The 16,431-nt window shown below is 40.1% G+C and overlaps 1 protein-coding gene across 10 annotated transcripts in view; it reads right to left on the bottom strand.

Annotated features, from left to right (window-relative positions):
* ARHGAP18 (Rho GTPase activating protein 18) overlaps positions 1–16,431 on the bottom strand; it is a 130,499-nt gene that overhangs the window by 78,582 nt on the left and 35,486 nt on the right. The window contains exons 1-2 of one of the 10 annotated variants that reach the window (XM_076002969.1): positions 7,853–7,904; positions 6,653–6,681 (exon numbers count right to left, since the gene is read on the bottom strand). The exons of 5 other annotated variants lie outside the window; for them this stretch is intronic. The gene's annotated coding sequence lies outside the window, so the exon portion shown is untranslated. Of the gene's footprint in view, positions 1–6,652; positions 6,682–7,769; positions 7,924–16,431 lie in introns of those variants that run through there. 4 more of the 10 variants (XM_076002971.1, XM_076002968.1, XM_076002970.1 and 1 more) reach the window with 4 other exon arrangements.

Here is a 16,431-nt window from a genome sequence, read left to right as displayed (position 1 = left end):
AGGGACATCAGGGAAGGGAGTGTCGTAGGAGTCACAGAGACTATAATTTGAAACCAGGTTCCTTCATTTTCCATGAGATCTTAGGCAAGTTATCTAAAACTCCCAGAGCCTCGGTTTCCTCACATTCATTCATTTACTCGAACATCTGAACTGAACATCTACTACGTATCTGATACCTTCTAAATACTGAAGATTCGGCAGTGAACAAAACATAGTGCTCTCATGAAGCTTTCATTCTAGGGCACAGAGACAGAAAAGAAACAGAAAGATACATGACCTGTCAGGTAAGAAGTACTACAACAATAAAGTGAGTTAAGAGAATGGGTGGGGTCAAAAGTACCTGGAATAATTGTATTTTGCTGGCAATAGACACATTCTTTATTGTTTTCAGGTTCCTCACCAAATCTGTAATTATGCACAGTTTCTGTCATCAATAAAACAACTGAAAAGAAAAAAAAAAAAAGAGAGAATGGGTGGGGAGCAAGGGGTGGGTTATTACAGATGGGAAGAGAAGACCCTCTCTGATAAGATGCCACTTGAGTAGACATCTGAGTAAAGTGGGGGTGGCAGGTGCGGAGGTTTAGCTGTGCAGGTATTTGGGTATAGACTATTCCAGGCAAATACCCAGTAACATGAAAATTTAATGATGTGACGAGCAGACCTCCTGACAGAGTGGTGGGCACTTTTTAGCAGTGTGATAAGCTCCTTTCCTCCCACCTCTTCATTCCCCACTTTCCCTCTTCTAATCACCTGTCTGTCTTCAAGTCTACTCCCTGCCTTCACATCAGCACCAACACAACACAGCAAAGTGGACCAAGGGTTTCATGCCATGTTCTAACCAATGACAATCTACACCCATCAAGTCCTATTTTTTGACAATCGGAAGAGCGAAATCTTAACTCCACTGTGTTTTGAGAAAAATCCTTTCATAATAAAATATTCCACAATACATACAGGTAGTTAATAACATAAAGCACAGCAGAAGAGCTTATGATCATCGGCTCCATATCAGAAATGCCTGGATCACATCCCAGCTCTACTGCCTGTGTGACCTGTACTAAGATAGCCTCTCGGAATCTCAGTTTTTTCACCTGTGAATTGGAAACCAACAATATTACCTCTTTTCACAGTTGTGGTGAGACTTGAATGAGATTAGGTATATAAAACATGATGCAACTTTCTTGGCACAAAGGAAAATGCCCGAAGGTGTGTACCTATTTCTATCAGGGCTTTTAATTACAAGTTACAGAAAGTAACCTGATCAAATAGAAGAGAATTTTATTGAAAGCTGATGGGGTTGGCTCCCAGACTGTCCAGCAGCCATGAATAAAGCCCCAGATCATGCCAGAGAGTGGTCCAGGAGCACCGTGGAGCAGTGAGGATGCTGGTCACACCACCAATGCCTGTAGCACGACACATTGCTCTATTTTTCAGTGTGTGGCCGGGTGGGGTGCTCTGTCTGCCAGCAGAGCTCAGAAAGTAGGGAATCCCCCACCCCAGAGTGAGTGCCGAGACGCCAGGCGGCCCACAGAATGAAAGTGTCCAAACATATCACTATCACAATATGGTCCTTTCTAGGTATCTACAGGGATTGGTTCCAGGAACATTCCCCCCACACACATAGCTACCAGATACCAAAATCTGCAGATGCTCAGGTACCTTAGTCTACCCTCTGTATCTGGGGGTTCCGACACGGAGGGCTGACTGTATACAGTATCCTCACCAACGCCCCTTTAGAGCACTGACTGATTTGCTTACGCTACTTCCCTCACCAAGAACGCCCCGGCCCTCGCCTCGTACTTCAGCTGCATCTTGGAGGCCCACTCAGGGACGTCTTCCAACCTGACCCCAGAACCCGCTTCCTTCCTTCCCCAGCTAATTCTCTTACAAGGCACCTTATTATAAACTGATTTACATCCTGACTCCACCTACCCTTATACAGGCAGACACAAATCCTTTTGAGAATGCATAGGGTAGAGATTAAAAACAAAGGCACAGGCCGGGCGCGGTGGCTCATGCCTGTAAACCTAGCACTCTGGGAGGCCGAGGAGGGCAGATTGCTCAAGGTCAGGAGTTTGAAACCAGCCTGAGCAAGAGCAAGACCCCGTGTCGCTACTAAAAATAGAAAGAAATTAATTGGCCAACTAATACATATAGAAAAATTAGCCGGGCATGGTGGCGCATGCCTGTAGTCCCAGCTACTCGGGAGGCTGGGGCAGAAGGATTGTTTGAGCCCAGGATTTGAGGTTGCTGTGAGCTAGGCTGACGCCATGGCACTCACTCTAGCCTGGGCAACAAAGCGAGACTCTGTCTCAAAAAAAAACAAAACAACAACAACAAAAAAAACAAAGGCACATACAGTTATAAATAACACTGCCTGGTTCCCTAATCATTTATTTTGTGTGTGTGTATCTCATCCCACAAACAAGGTTCAAGTCTTTACTGTCTGGAAACACCACTCTTTTCTCCTGGACCTGTTAGAAGCCTATTTCCTATTCTTTGCCGACGCTTAATACTTCCGCCTTTAAATCTGGAATGAAGCATTGTGTTTATATCAAGGGTCAAATATCTAATTTATCTACAAATATTCCTTTGTTAAGAAAAATAAACACAAACTCCCACATAGAACGGGCAAAGTAATTATTATCAATACATTTCATGGTATTGCAATGCTTGTAAATTATACTAAATTATCATTGTATAAATTCATTTTTACTACTTATTTTTAGAAAGAAAAAATAAAACGAACTATCTTCCCCCTCTGGAAAGTGGAGATTCCTGCACTGTCCTAATTTTTCCAAGAAAAAAAGAAGTTTTTTTCCCATGGAATAACATCCCCATCTTGTGGGCACTATTGCTCAATGTTTTCAAAAATCATGGAGATAGTTTCAGAATAGTGACATCCCTTAACCACTTCGGTACGGTGCTCACCAGCCACGAAACTATGCCCACAGCCAGCACTCACAGTCCCCACGATAATTTGTGCTGTGCATTGACAACGAATCCGTTTTGCTCTTGTGTGATGAGGAAACCTTTAAAACACTGAAAGCTTGTTTTACTTTACAGGCAGCTTTAGGAAAATAACTATAATAACTCCTACTAAAGACTTGTTAAAAGGTCACAGATTCGTAGTAACTTATTAGCTGAACGTACACACTGCAACTGCAGAGATAAAAGCAAAAGCTTTTGGCTGTCGACTAAAGTCGACATTTGCTGTGCGCCTTCATATCACGGCTGTTGGCTAAAGTCGCTATGCGTGTTCATCTGTGGCTGTCAACTATAGTTGACGCTGGGCTGTGCGCGTTCATCTGTGGCTGACGACCATAGTCGATGCTGGTACTGAAGTGGTTAATACTTTTCAGAGATAGAATTGAACTACAATCCCTACTTAGCCCATAAGCCAGAAGTTCCTTATGTCTTTAATAAATGCCTTCTTCATAAAGCACTTAGAAACTTAAAATAATTACAACCAACAGTAATGAGTCAGGCATCATCCAGGTTTACACAAAAAGGTAAAAAGATATAATATTTGGATTCATAGGTACCTAAAGAGGAAGTCCTCCCATAAAAGGATTCTCTTCTGCCATGAGTAATGAACTCTTTCAGGAAACATTTATTGAGATCCACATGTCTAACAGGGCATTGGCTATGCTCCTCGGGTCAGGATCTGCCAAGCAAAAGGCAACACGTACATGGAGGGCAGAGAGAAACTGACGAGGACCTCAGTGGTTCCCAGCAGGCTCCTGGCCAAGGGCAGGAGGCTGATAACATCTGCCTGGGCTCTTGGCCAAGAGGAGGAAGGTTACTGGGCATTCAGAAATATGCATGTACCATAGAGTTGAAAAACAAGAAGGGAGGGGGGTTAGGAAACAATGGAACAATGGGAAAGTAAGGGAAGAAAGCATCAGTGATATCCTTTTCATCACTGTGAAGGAGAGACATGCACATCTACCAAAAGGAAATAAAAATGGAAAGTGAGGAAAGAGGCTGACAACAGTTCCCAACTCTCTCCTCCCTCTGTATTACAAATGCCCCTTGGAAATGCAGGTAAATCTGCAACTCAGAGATACCAGAGATACTTAAAGTTCCCTAGGCACCACCTGTCATGCTTTCGGAATTATAATGCAACAAGCTTATCTGGTCTTGTTTATATTCATTGGCCTCATTCAAGTAGTCCTTTTCTAGAGATAGAGGGAATGTGTTTCCCAAGCCAGGACATGATGTAAACCCACTGTTTCTGGCTGTAATTTATTTCGGAATGACCTTTTTTATTGAAGGTGGTTATCACCGCAATGATGTAGCACATGTGAGGTATAAATGCAGCCATCTTAAACCATTTGTCCCCAAACCATCAGCTTATCCAAATAGTCACCAAGAAATATGTAAAAACATTCCACAGATTCAGCACATCTCATCATCCCCAAATTCCTGTCCAATCCTTCTAAACTATCAGAGCAGTCAGTACAGGCAGAAGCAGCCTAGCTCATTGAGACCCCGGATTCTTCAGTCTGACTTTCAAGCTCCATGAGCCCCAGCTTTTCTCCCTGTACTATCTGAGGTTCCCCTCCCACTTCTCCCTTTGAGCAGCCCACTCCTGGCCAACAGTACTGGCTTGCAGAGCCCACTGCAATACAGGCCCTTTTCCTACATCAAGAGCCTTGTCTGCCCAGCTCCCACCATGTCTAACCCCCACCCTGCCTTCCCCAACCCCTGCACACAATAGCGAATGCTGTCCTTCACTCCATCTCTAAACTCCCACTGTGGTGGCTCAGGCCTGTAATTCTAACACTCCGGGAGGCCATGGTGGGTGGATTGCTCAAGGTCAGGAGTTCGAAACCAGCCTGAGCAAGAGCGAGACCTTGTCTCTACTAAAAATACAAACTCCCACCACATTGTGCATAATGACCCCATAATTATGACAGGATCCCTTTAGTGACAGAGTCTAGTGTTGCAGGGAGAATTGCAGGTTTTGGGGTCCAACAACCCTCCCCTTGACTGGTCGCAGAACTTTGGGCGAACCACCTAAACTCTTTGAACACCTATTTATTTGTAAAATAAAATACCTACCTTGCATGGCTGTTAAGAGGATTGGAAATAATTTACAAAAGGGGCCAAATGCTACATAGCAGATGCTCAATAAACGAGGATCATGACTCAAAATTAAAACAGTGTGACTGCCTCAAATCCAGAGAAATAAATTATATGCGTGGCTGTAGTACAAGCTGTGTGCTCCTTGAGAGCAGGCCCGTGCCTTACTCTCCTCTGTGGACTGGGTACTCCAAGCACCGTGCTAGCATCCAACAAGCACTTTCTAAGGAGCAATAGAAAAAAAGGCTAAAATAATCTGCACGAAAATGTTAACTATATTCTGGCACTAGTTTTGTAGGCAATTTATTGGGTATTTTTATTTGTACTTTTCAATATTACCTTAATTTTCTACAGTGAACAAATATTATAAAAGTTACGCTAAATATATTCACTATAACAACATAATTTTGGCACCCTAATCTCCATTACAATTGCAAGTAGAAATTACATTAACAATTTTTTTCCTTTTCCCTGGACTTTATATCTACTTTTTCTCCTCAAGTACTTATGCTTACATGAAACAGCTTTTTCTAGACTGAAACAAGGATAGATTTTATTAAAATTCCCCTTAAATTCAACTCCAAAATATCCCCTTGGAATTTCATTTGTAACGATAGTGTTAATGTTAGATATCAAATTCAAACTTTCAGTGGTCTAAAATCAACCAAAAATAAATGAATAGACTTAAGAAATGCTACCTTAGAGCTTAACGAATACCTCATTATTTTGTCATTCCTACTTTCTCATACGGCAGGTAGACGTCTACAGTCACCTGCAGTTTTAATATTTTAAATATTCTTTAATGTCTCATACAAGCTTACAAGTAGAAGGTAGAGAAACTCTCTAATTCAAAATGAAGTGGCAACTGTATGTCTGTTAAAAAGGAAGAGCACATAGCATGGGTAACATTTTTCTGGTATTTTTGGTAGCAGATATTAACACCAATGATGGATGATGGTACTCTCTCATAATTTAAAAGCAAAGTAACCGACAGAAGAGAGGGGTACATTGATGGGTAGCTAAATTATCTCTGACACTACCTATTTCCCATCAAAAGGTGAAAGAGCTAGCCAAGGTGTTGAGTGCCTATAGCCCCAGGTACTTGGGAAGCTGAGGCAGGAGGATCACTTAAGCCCAGGAGTTCAAGGTTGTAGTGCACTATGATTGCACCACTGCACTCCAGCCTGGGCAACAGAACAAGACCCCATCTCTAAAATGAAAAAAAAAAAAATTTTTTTTAAGTAAAGGAGAATCATCCAGAATTAACTAAAAAAGGTGTGAAGTTATAACTCCTATTTTTTTTTTTTTAACCACCCTCCCCTGCCCGGTCCTCTCCTTGTGGGCTGCCAAGCCAGAACCCCTTTCTCCTCTCAGTCCTCTGCCTGACATCACCTGGAACTCAGCTCTCCCCAATGGCCCATCACGTTCCTCACCTCCAGATAGATGTCAGCTTCCTGAGTCCTTCCTAGATTATAAGTAGTAGCTGATTTCTACCTAATTCCCCAACCAATGTCAGTTTTTGAAATTTCCCAGTGTTAACCACTTCCCAGTACAGAAAACCTACCTCTTTCAAGTCACAGCAGTCGTAGAAAGCTGTATTTCAGAGATGTCAGCAGTTAGAAGCCTTGGACACCCTCTAGTTAAATGATTCTCTACCTTAAAAGACTTAGGTGCCATTAACATAAAACATATTTTATAATCATCCACGTTTACCATTCAAAGTGAAATTCGGTTAGTTTAGCTACACATAATTGTACATGTGTGTATGCTTATGTCCTCTATTATAATATTAAGAATAAAGATAAATAATTTAAAATAAAATACTATGTATTTCAGTAAGTGCCTGGACACTAAAAGACATAAACTGAAGTGGTCAACTGTTTATATCTACTTGTACTTATACTTACGAGTGAGTTCAGATTGTGGAAAAAAGATCAGAAAACATTCCCCATACAGAAAATAATTGGACAAAGGGAGAGGTGGTGTGTGAAGCAAAACCTGAATTAGGATAAGCAGATTTGTATGTGACATCCTTCAGGAATGCCAACCAGGTCATTCTAAAGTCATGTAGGACACAGACAATTCTTTGTTTGGCAGGTCTGTCCTGAAACCGTAAAGACTAGTTCTAACACAACTAGAACCTGCCCTGCAAACAATGGGACAACATAAAACACCCCCACAAATTTCCAAAATGCCCAATACTGCCCCCACTGAGAAGTCCTGATCTGGTACAGTTCTTATTCACCCCCAATTTGCCTCAGAGAACACAGAAGCCCTGAGAGGTTAAGTGATTACACTCACAGCAGGAGCAGGTGACAATGACAAGGCTGGTTTCAGAAACAAGTCTCATAATCACTAAGTATGGGGACACACACACTCTTCCTCTCCTCCCCTCCTCTCTGCTACTCCTTACTCATATTTTCCACCCCTGCCCTATGCAATCATCACCTTCCAAATTGAAACATCCGTGTCCCTCCAACCCCACCCCTGGCACATTCTTGCCTAACTGTGTATGCCAACCTCACTCCCACTACTGCACGGTCTCAGCCTGAGCCTTATTAACTCAAATCACAAAGATGTCTAAAGCAGGTGCCCCTTCCTGAACCACAACCAACCTCCTTCCGGTCTCTGAGACCTTCTAGTTCCCAACCAGCCCATTATGTCAGTTCCTTCCTTCCCACCTCCAACTCCAACTCTCTTGATTAAGCATTGCTCCCTCCACATTGATCATCATATGTATCCCGAGTCTTGGTTAATTACCCACTGTTAGCTCTTTCCTTAGTCCTTGCTGCACAGAAGTGGGAAATGTGTTAAGTTCTGAATCTAAGCAGGCCTATGACACTTCACATTCATCAGTGACAGCATAATTCTATTCAATGCAGTTCTAGCTGCTTGAAAATGTCTTCCAATGACCATCCCAAACCTGCTGAGCCAATCCCTAATTCAATCCACCTATAGGAAACAATTTTGCCTTTATAAGAATGAGGCAATAAGTTATGAGCATGCTCTTTCCAATAATGTCTTTGTTCATACTCTACTTCTAATTGGAATGTTCTTTCTCTGAAAAACCAAGTCTTGTGTTTCCTTCAAAATCTGGTTCCTGTTAATATCCTCAAGAAAGCTTTCAAGCTCTTGGCCCATACTGATCTCTGAATTCTCAAATGATTAACAATAACAGATTTGCAGAGAATAAAGGACTCTTCAGATCATCTAGTCAAGTCATTTTATTTCACAGATGAAGGAACTGGGACTCAGAGATATGAGCAGTCTCTGGTGATATAACTGCTTGTCTGCAGACAAGGCTGCAACTTAGGCCTCTCCACTTCCTGCCCAGTTTCTTTCAAATACACCAGTGAGTCATTTCATGACATTTACAGGCCTTTCAAAATAGCAGAAGACATTTCTCTTTAAAAACATGCTTTTGCATAAATGTTAATAAGGTTATTGCTATTATTCTATTATGCTTCAGATTGTCCTTCATTCAGTACTTAAAAATGGACATGTTCTTATTTGCCACATATTTGCATGCTACATGGAAATTTAATACAAATATCCAGTTCCTATTTCCCTTGTTAATTTCATTTCTTTTTTTTTTTTTTTTTCCAAGTCAAAAACCATCTGCAGCTTGCTTCCCAGGACAAAATAGTCATGCCAAAAAAAAAAAAAAAATCTTAAATGAAGTAGTCAAATTAATGTTCCGAATGACGGTTTTTAAGTTTTAAAAGCATTTTGGTTTCAAACCAAGTTTATTTCACAAGTGTTTTTCCTCTTTATAGGAAGGATAAATAAAATCACTATTTAATCTAAAATAATTTCTTAAATTTCTAAAGTGTGCTTGCATGCTTTAACTATCATTAGTCAACAATGATTCACACATGTTTTTAAGCTCATGATCTCTGTCTCATTTTAACTTCTCAGATCTTAACTATTTACATTGTCAACATCCTCAATGACCAGATTAGATCGCTTCCATTCTTTTCACTCACTTATTTTTATGATTTGCTTCTTTTGAATTAATGTACTTCTTTTGAATTAATGTAATCAGTTAACTCTTTTTCATAGTATCTACAGAGAAGAGCATGGTCAAAAGCCAGAATGCCAACTCACTTCACACCTGAAAGTACATGTTCATGACCCATGAACTTCACCAGACTTGAAAATATGATGTTTCTAACCTTTGAGGTTATTTTATACTCTATTTTAAATCTAATACAATCAAAATGCAGGGAAAAAAAGTGAACATATTATCCCAAATCTATTCAACTGAATGACAAAACAGAGGAAGTTTTCAAAGGCACTGGCTCAAATTTCATTTCCTTAACCTCTAGACTAGACCCACAGAACAACCCACGCACGCAAGAGAGTGTGATCGAGCACACACACCTGTGTCCCTCACTTTAAAGAAGGTGACAGTCACTGATCTGTTTTGAGCTTCTTCCCAACTCTGCCTCAAGCTTTTAATCTCTCCTTCATCATTAAGGAAATATACTTTACTGAAGTATTTTATAAACTGTCTTAAAATTTCAATTAACTATTTTTATCTACATGAAAAGTGTTCAGTGAAATTCTCATGACAACCATCCGGTATTGAAGTAAAGTAGTGTAAGATGTTAGCAAGGCAGGAGGTACACACGAAGATCTGTAATACATGTCGATGACTTAAAGAGACCATAGGCTGCCTTCCTGGCTCTATCATTAACTACGCAATCTTGAATATGTCACTTAATCTCTCCAGCCTACTTCCTTCCTTGTAAATCAAGGGAGTAGAGAATATGAACATGGAATCTGTTTAAACTTTGAAATTCTACGGTTCTAGGAAATTATAAAAAATGTACTGAATTATTTTTCGGTAACATGAGTACATGAAAAGATTACACATACAGTCGGCCCTCTGTACCTGTGGGTTTTGCATTTATGGATTCAACCAAGCGTGGATTGAAAATATTCAGAAACAAAAATTTTTCACAAAGTCCCAAAAAGGAAAACTTGAATTTGCCATGCACTGAGTACTGTGTTGAATCCACGCAAATGAAGTGATGTGTAGAAGACGCTTTATTAGGTATTATAAATACTCTAGAGATGATTTAAAGTATACAGGAAGATGTGCAGAGTTTGTACTGTGCCATTTTATATCAGGGATTTGTGCATCCTCTAATTTTGGTCTCCTTGGGGGCTGGGGCATGAGTCCTTGAACCAATCCACCCAAGGATACTGAGGTACAACTGTATAAATTTAGTCTTCCCCTCAACAGAGGCATTCCCTAAGAGTTAAACTCTGAATCCCTGATGTTTATAACATCAGTTCATTATCACATATTAAATGTGGTCAATTGAATGTATAATTAATTCACAAATTTTATTTTCATAAGGTGTCACCTCTACTCTTCATTTAAAATATTTTGACAAAATTGCTAGTGAAAGAGCAAAAGAGCCAAGAGGGAACAGAATAACAATGAAAGGGTACCAGAAGCTTACCCTTACTGAGCTCTCACCATCTGCCAGGGACTCTTTTAAACATTTGCACAGGTATTTTTGCATTTACTCCTTACAACCTTACTATCCCAATTAGTCAGTTGAGAAACAGAAGGATAAGGGGTGAAGTAACTTGCCCAATGTCACCATAAGTGGGAGAGCTGGACTTGGGCCCCAGGCAATGCACCTTCAGCTCGCTCAGGTGGCTAACCCCTTCACCTGACAGCCTCTAATTAACAGGCTGAGTGACAATATGAAGGTTAGTTCAGTCTGACACTGACCAGCTACATAACCCTGGAACTCATTTTCCACTGGAAGTCCCTGGAACTCATTTGGTAGACACAAAAATGGAGGTGTTGGAGGAGCTCTAACATTCTACTATCTGCTGCTATAATCTGGAAGGCCCACAAGAGCAATTAGCACAGACATCTAAAAAAAGACTAGCATTTCTCTCTGGAGCACCTCTTAGACACAGCCACCTGCCTTCTCCCTACTTAGTATAAATGGACATAAAGCAAGGAAATACCCTGGTTCCCAGCGCTAAGAGATTATGAGAGAGTATCTCAGAAGGAGTAAGAAACAGACTTAATTGTTTTTCCTCATCCCTTCTCCTTGGGATCCATGTAATCAATTCCCTTCCCTATATCCCTATGCCTAGCTGTGCGACCAAAGAGCTACCAATCCCAGACCAATTCCCACTCCAGGCTTAGCCAATAACCACATCACTCCACCCACCCTGCTCCAGGCTTGCCCACAATTGGAGGAGCAATTGAATCGCATGTAAACACTGACCAATAAGGGGCCAAGGGTCATTTTAAATCATAGCTCTTATTTCTACTGAATGTGTAAAACAGATCCACCCCAAAAAAGCCAGGTTGGTGTCAATGGGGTCAGGCACTTGATGCATTATATCAAATGTCAGACTCTGATTTTTCCGGGGCTGCATTCCGGTAGAGGTTACTGAATGGGAAGAGAAGTGGGAGAGAATGGGGAGAGCTGACGACTGCACAACGTTCATCACATCTTATATAAATGGTCAGTGTTTCTGTAGCAGATGGGACAGTGGTAATCTGTGGCAAAAGTAGTTGATGTCTCCTTATGAGTAAATGTGGTAAGGACTGTTATTTCTGCATTTCTGAGCAACCTTAAGGTTAGATGACCTCAGTGAGTTGCAGAGAGGGCAATGGGTCAGATACTGCCACTAGAACCTACATCACAGCGTATTCCATTAAATGGTGTGTAAGGAGTTTAGTCACCGAATATTCACTAGTACATGAAACCACCAAACTATCCAAAATCAACCATTGATGCTCTATCAAGAGGTGTGCTTGCCATGCACCCTGTTGGTGGTTTCTGAGCCCTCACACCTTTAACATCTCCAAAGTTAGAGATCATGTGAAAAACATTCCTTTTCCATTCTGGTGAAAATGGAATGAAAAGACTCAAACCACCCATGGAGCTTAATATAGATACTACACTTTGTAGAGCTTCAACACAAGATTGTTGTAATACTACTCTTAAAAATGCCTGGAAAGAAAGATGCATGCAGCAGGCACTTCACTGAATGACATTCCATCAGGGATTCAGGTTCTGTTCCTTCCATCACCAGCTGGATATGTGACCCTGAGCAGTCATTGTACCTCTCCAACCTGCATTTCCCCAACCTGATGTGAAAGGACTGGGACCAAATGACATTCAAAGTCCCTTCTACACGAAAATCTATGGTTACAAGGCAAAAGCAAGCATATCCTTGAAAATCATCTAAGAATCGGTGATTTATCTAAAAACAGATGAAGAATTTCTCATACATTTTTTAAAAAGGAAGGAAAACAAAACTCAGGGCCAATAACACCATTGAATTTTTATTATAACTGAACCTAGATAAGATAAATAACAAGGCCAGATCTCAAATTATAAATTAAGAGATAATGTCAGAGTCCTGTGCCAAAGGTCAAGTTTAAATACTTTTGTTCATTAATATACTCCTCACTACCCTTTTTTGTTGTTCATAAAAATTACAGTTCCTTATCATTATGGGTAGCTAGTTTTAGCCAGTTTGGCGAACTCTTACTTTCATTAAGCATGCCAATTTAAAATTCTGATTCTAAAAGAAATAAGGCACTGTTTTAAAGTATTTGGATTTTTCTCTCTTGGTTAGATTTGCATGTCCCATCCAGCAAACTCCTGGAAATATTCTAAAATTGAACACTGATGCTTACAGAATATTCAATGACAGACACAAAATAAGAATGGTTAAACTATTTATCAGAATTTTGTCACTATTAAGAATACCTTGAAAGGCTGCCTGGCTCCTTCCCTGAACCCTGGACACACATCCTCAATCCTCTGGGTCTTCTAGCAACACCTTTCACAAGTCCCTTCTTCCTATCATCATTTTTCCTCGTCCTTGTAGAAACCTTTGCTTTCAAACTTCCACACTCCCACCATCAGCCAGCATTTAAGGTTCCCATACAGAAATAACATGACCATCAAAGCTCAGAGTCATTTCAATGTGTGAAGGGGAAAGGAGATGCGAGATAGCAATAAAAGGTAAAAACAAAATAAAACTAGTGTATGAATATCATCCATATTTCTTTACCAACTATGCTTTACATCTCTACCAAAGTAGAATTAATTAACCCTGTTGTAAAATAACAGAAAGATGATTACATGCATGGAAGTTATACTGGCTCACCCTGGGGGAGCAGCAACCTTCCAGCATGTATTCTTTCAAACTGTGCCCCACTGAACCCCAGGGGTCCGTATGGAAAGGCCCTTTTGGATCTCTGAGCAATGTTTACACGAAACATGAAATGAAATCCCCCCTTACATTTCTGAGCACATATTTGAACCTAAATGCATTATGGATTAGAAAGTTACAGTTCTCCATTGATCTCTTCTCTAAATCCATGGTGATACAACATTTGCGCTCAAGGAAAGCTACACAGACGAAGACATCACTCAAATATACACAACACACTCAACAGATGCTCAACAAAGTGCAGGAGCCATTGATTAAATGCATCCAATCTACAAATATTTATCCATCACTCTGCACCAGTCTCTCTTTGAGGCAATGGGGACATATTTGCCCTTATGGCATAAAAACAAAAAACTGATGCCTGTGACTCACGCAAGGGATTGAGACTAATTTGTCTGGAGTGTGGCCTCAGTTTCAGAATTTTCCTAAATTTAAAACCTTGAGTCCAGATGTAACATTTACATGTGTTCACTAACCCATTGTAAAATGGTTTCTAAGCACTTAAAGTTTTCAAAATAAAAAGCTGGGGAAACAGGCTAGGCGAAGTGGCTCACGCCTGTAATCCTAGCTCTCTGGGAAGCTGAGGCAGGAGGATCATTCAAGGTCAGGAGTTCAAAACCAGCCAAAGAAGAGCAAGACCCCATCTCTACTAAGAATAGAAAGAAATTAATTGGCCAACTAAAAATATATATATATGTTTAAAAAAGCTGGGGAAACAAAACAATATCAACCATCTTGTCATTTGATCATCTTAGATAAGATACTGTCATAAGTACAAAATTCAGCCCATCACAAGTAGAAGACTACTTTCAGATGTTGGAAATGTTTATGAATTCACTAAGTAGCTTAATATCAATTTATTAAAATACTTTACTATGAGCTCTTTTTGTTTTGATGCTTATGTTAAAATGTTTTTAAAAGTTGTAGTCCAGTGCCTTACTGGCATTATTCTGAATATCAATTGCCACTGTAGAATATTGCAAGCCTAGGATGCATTTGGGTTTTATCTATACTGACCCTAAAAACACTAAAGTACATTTTAAAATAAATCCTTAATATACATTTGGATTTGTCCTGATTTCCCTCTTTCTCCTAAGAGATGTTACAAAAATGTTCCAATTAATATTAATTATACAATCAGTCTATTCTAGTGCCATCTGCTGTCCAGACAGTTATTATTCATAAGGGAAATTGTAGTTATTATTCATTATTTATATCTCACCAACTTGATATTTTTTTCCCTGGCAAGAATACAGAAAGAGTTGTGAGAAACATTGCTGAAAAAGCAGATTGGAACCCTGACTTGGAAAACAGTCATACTTAGGCATGTACTCATTTGGAAAATATTTACTGAGAACCTACTATGCACCAAACAATGTGGATACAATTATACCCAGGCCAAACACAATCCCAAATTTATGGTCATGTTGGGAATACAAGCATGCATGACACAATTAGAGGGTTGCATTTGGAAAGTTTATCTGATAATCAGAACTAAATTAAACCAGGCTCACATTAAGTGTGTATCATGAATAAATAAATGAGGGTTCTTTCATGAAAATTAAATTTGGTGGTGGAGTCCTCCTAAACAAGTTGCTTTCCTTTTCATTTTTATTTCTCTTCCCTCCTGTATTTGTTTCCTATGGCTGCTGGAACAAACTACCACAAACTTGGTGGCTTAAAACAACAGAAATGTATTTTCTCATAGTTCGGACACTAAAAATTTTAAATCAGGATCGTTGGGCTGAAATCCAGGTGTCAGCAGGGCTGTATACTCCACTCCCTCTGGAGCCTCTAGGGGATGCATTCCATCCCTTCCAGTATCTGGGGGAACTGGCAATCCTTTGCTATGGACACGTGACTCCAATCTCCACCTCCATCTTCACCAGCTTCTCTCTTATGTATGTGTCGGTTCTCACTCTGCCGCCCAAAAAGACATCTGTAATGCACTTAGGGCCCAACTGCATAATCCAGGATAATCTCTCATTCCAAGATCCTTAACTTAATCATATCTGCAAAGACCTTTTTTCCAACTTAAGATTTCACGTTTCAGGAATTAGGACTTTTTTTATTTTTGGAAGCCATTATCATACTATCACACCTACACAGAAAGCCTCAGAGTGAAAAGAAAAATAATAATAATAATACATTTTGACTAAATCAGAGCTTTTACAGTTCTGCTGCAAACACATCTGGAGAGTTTACCTGCTTCTGAACGGGGCCCTCAAATGCAAGGTTGTTTACTCCTCTGTTATTTCATATTTATGGTAAGAATTTAATTAAATGAGGCTGGAAACCACCATACAAACTGAAACTAATACCTTTTTGTTTTTTTCTTTCTCCTCAGTTATAACTCAGATTTCCTTGCCAACAGCTCCCATAGCTTTCACTTACCCGCTTCAGAACTCTGGCTTGGTATTTCACTATATTAAACACCCAGCTAAGTTCAGCCAGGCAGCCCTGCACAGGGCCAGTTCTCAGGAGTCTTTAAGACTAGAGGCAAATGTGGGCAAGACCAAGGCCTGGTCTGGTGGAACCCTGGAGCTAGATCCTTTCCAGAACTGGAGGAATGACATGGCATTCACCTGGGGACACTCTAGTTACAGTCAATTTTCTGCAGCTACAAAAGTCAGTCTTGGCTACAGATGCTAAGAAGCCTAAGGCCAAAATTATATGGATGTGAAGAATAGTATGGAGAAATCTCAAGATTCCAGCGCAGCCCTGAGGAGGCAGTATGCCTGCTGTATTGTAGCAATTACAACAGTGGAGGGAAGGCCACATCTTTGCCTTCCTAACCAACCATTTGAGTAAAACTGTAACGTAAACCACCATAATCCTGACTTGACTTTTTCCTTAGTTGCTTAGATATGGAAAGCTGCTGCTATTCTATTAATAGAATCCATTTGCTAGCATCCTTGTTCAGAAGTATTTCTTAACATAGTTAATACCTAAGGGTGTCCTCCAAAAAAGAAAACATCCTGACATAGAAAACCTAATATGAATCAATAAGTCAATAATTGCTCATCTATAAGTCAAAGCTACTTTCTCCCCATTCCAGATCTGAATTAGTATATAAATTTAATCCTTAGCCTCTCTCAAGCAAGAATAAAA

The sequence above is a fragment of the Microcebus murinus genome, chromosome 5, assembly GCF_040939455.1.
Source record: "Microcebus murinus isolate Inina chromosome 5, M.murinus_Inina_mat1.0, whole genome shotgun sequence".
NCBI classification, from domain to species: Eukaryota; Metazoa; Chordata; class Mammalia; order Primates; family Cheirogaleidae; genus Microcebus; species Microcebus murinus.
This window is presented reverse-complemented; position numbering and strand designations above follow the sequence as displayed.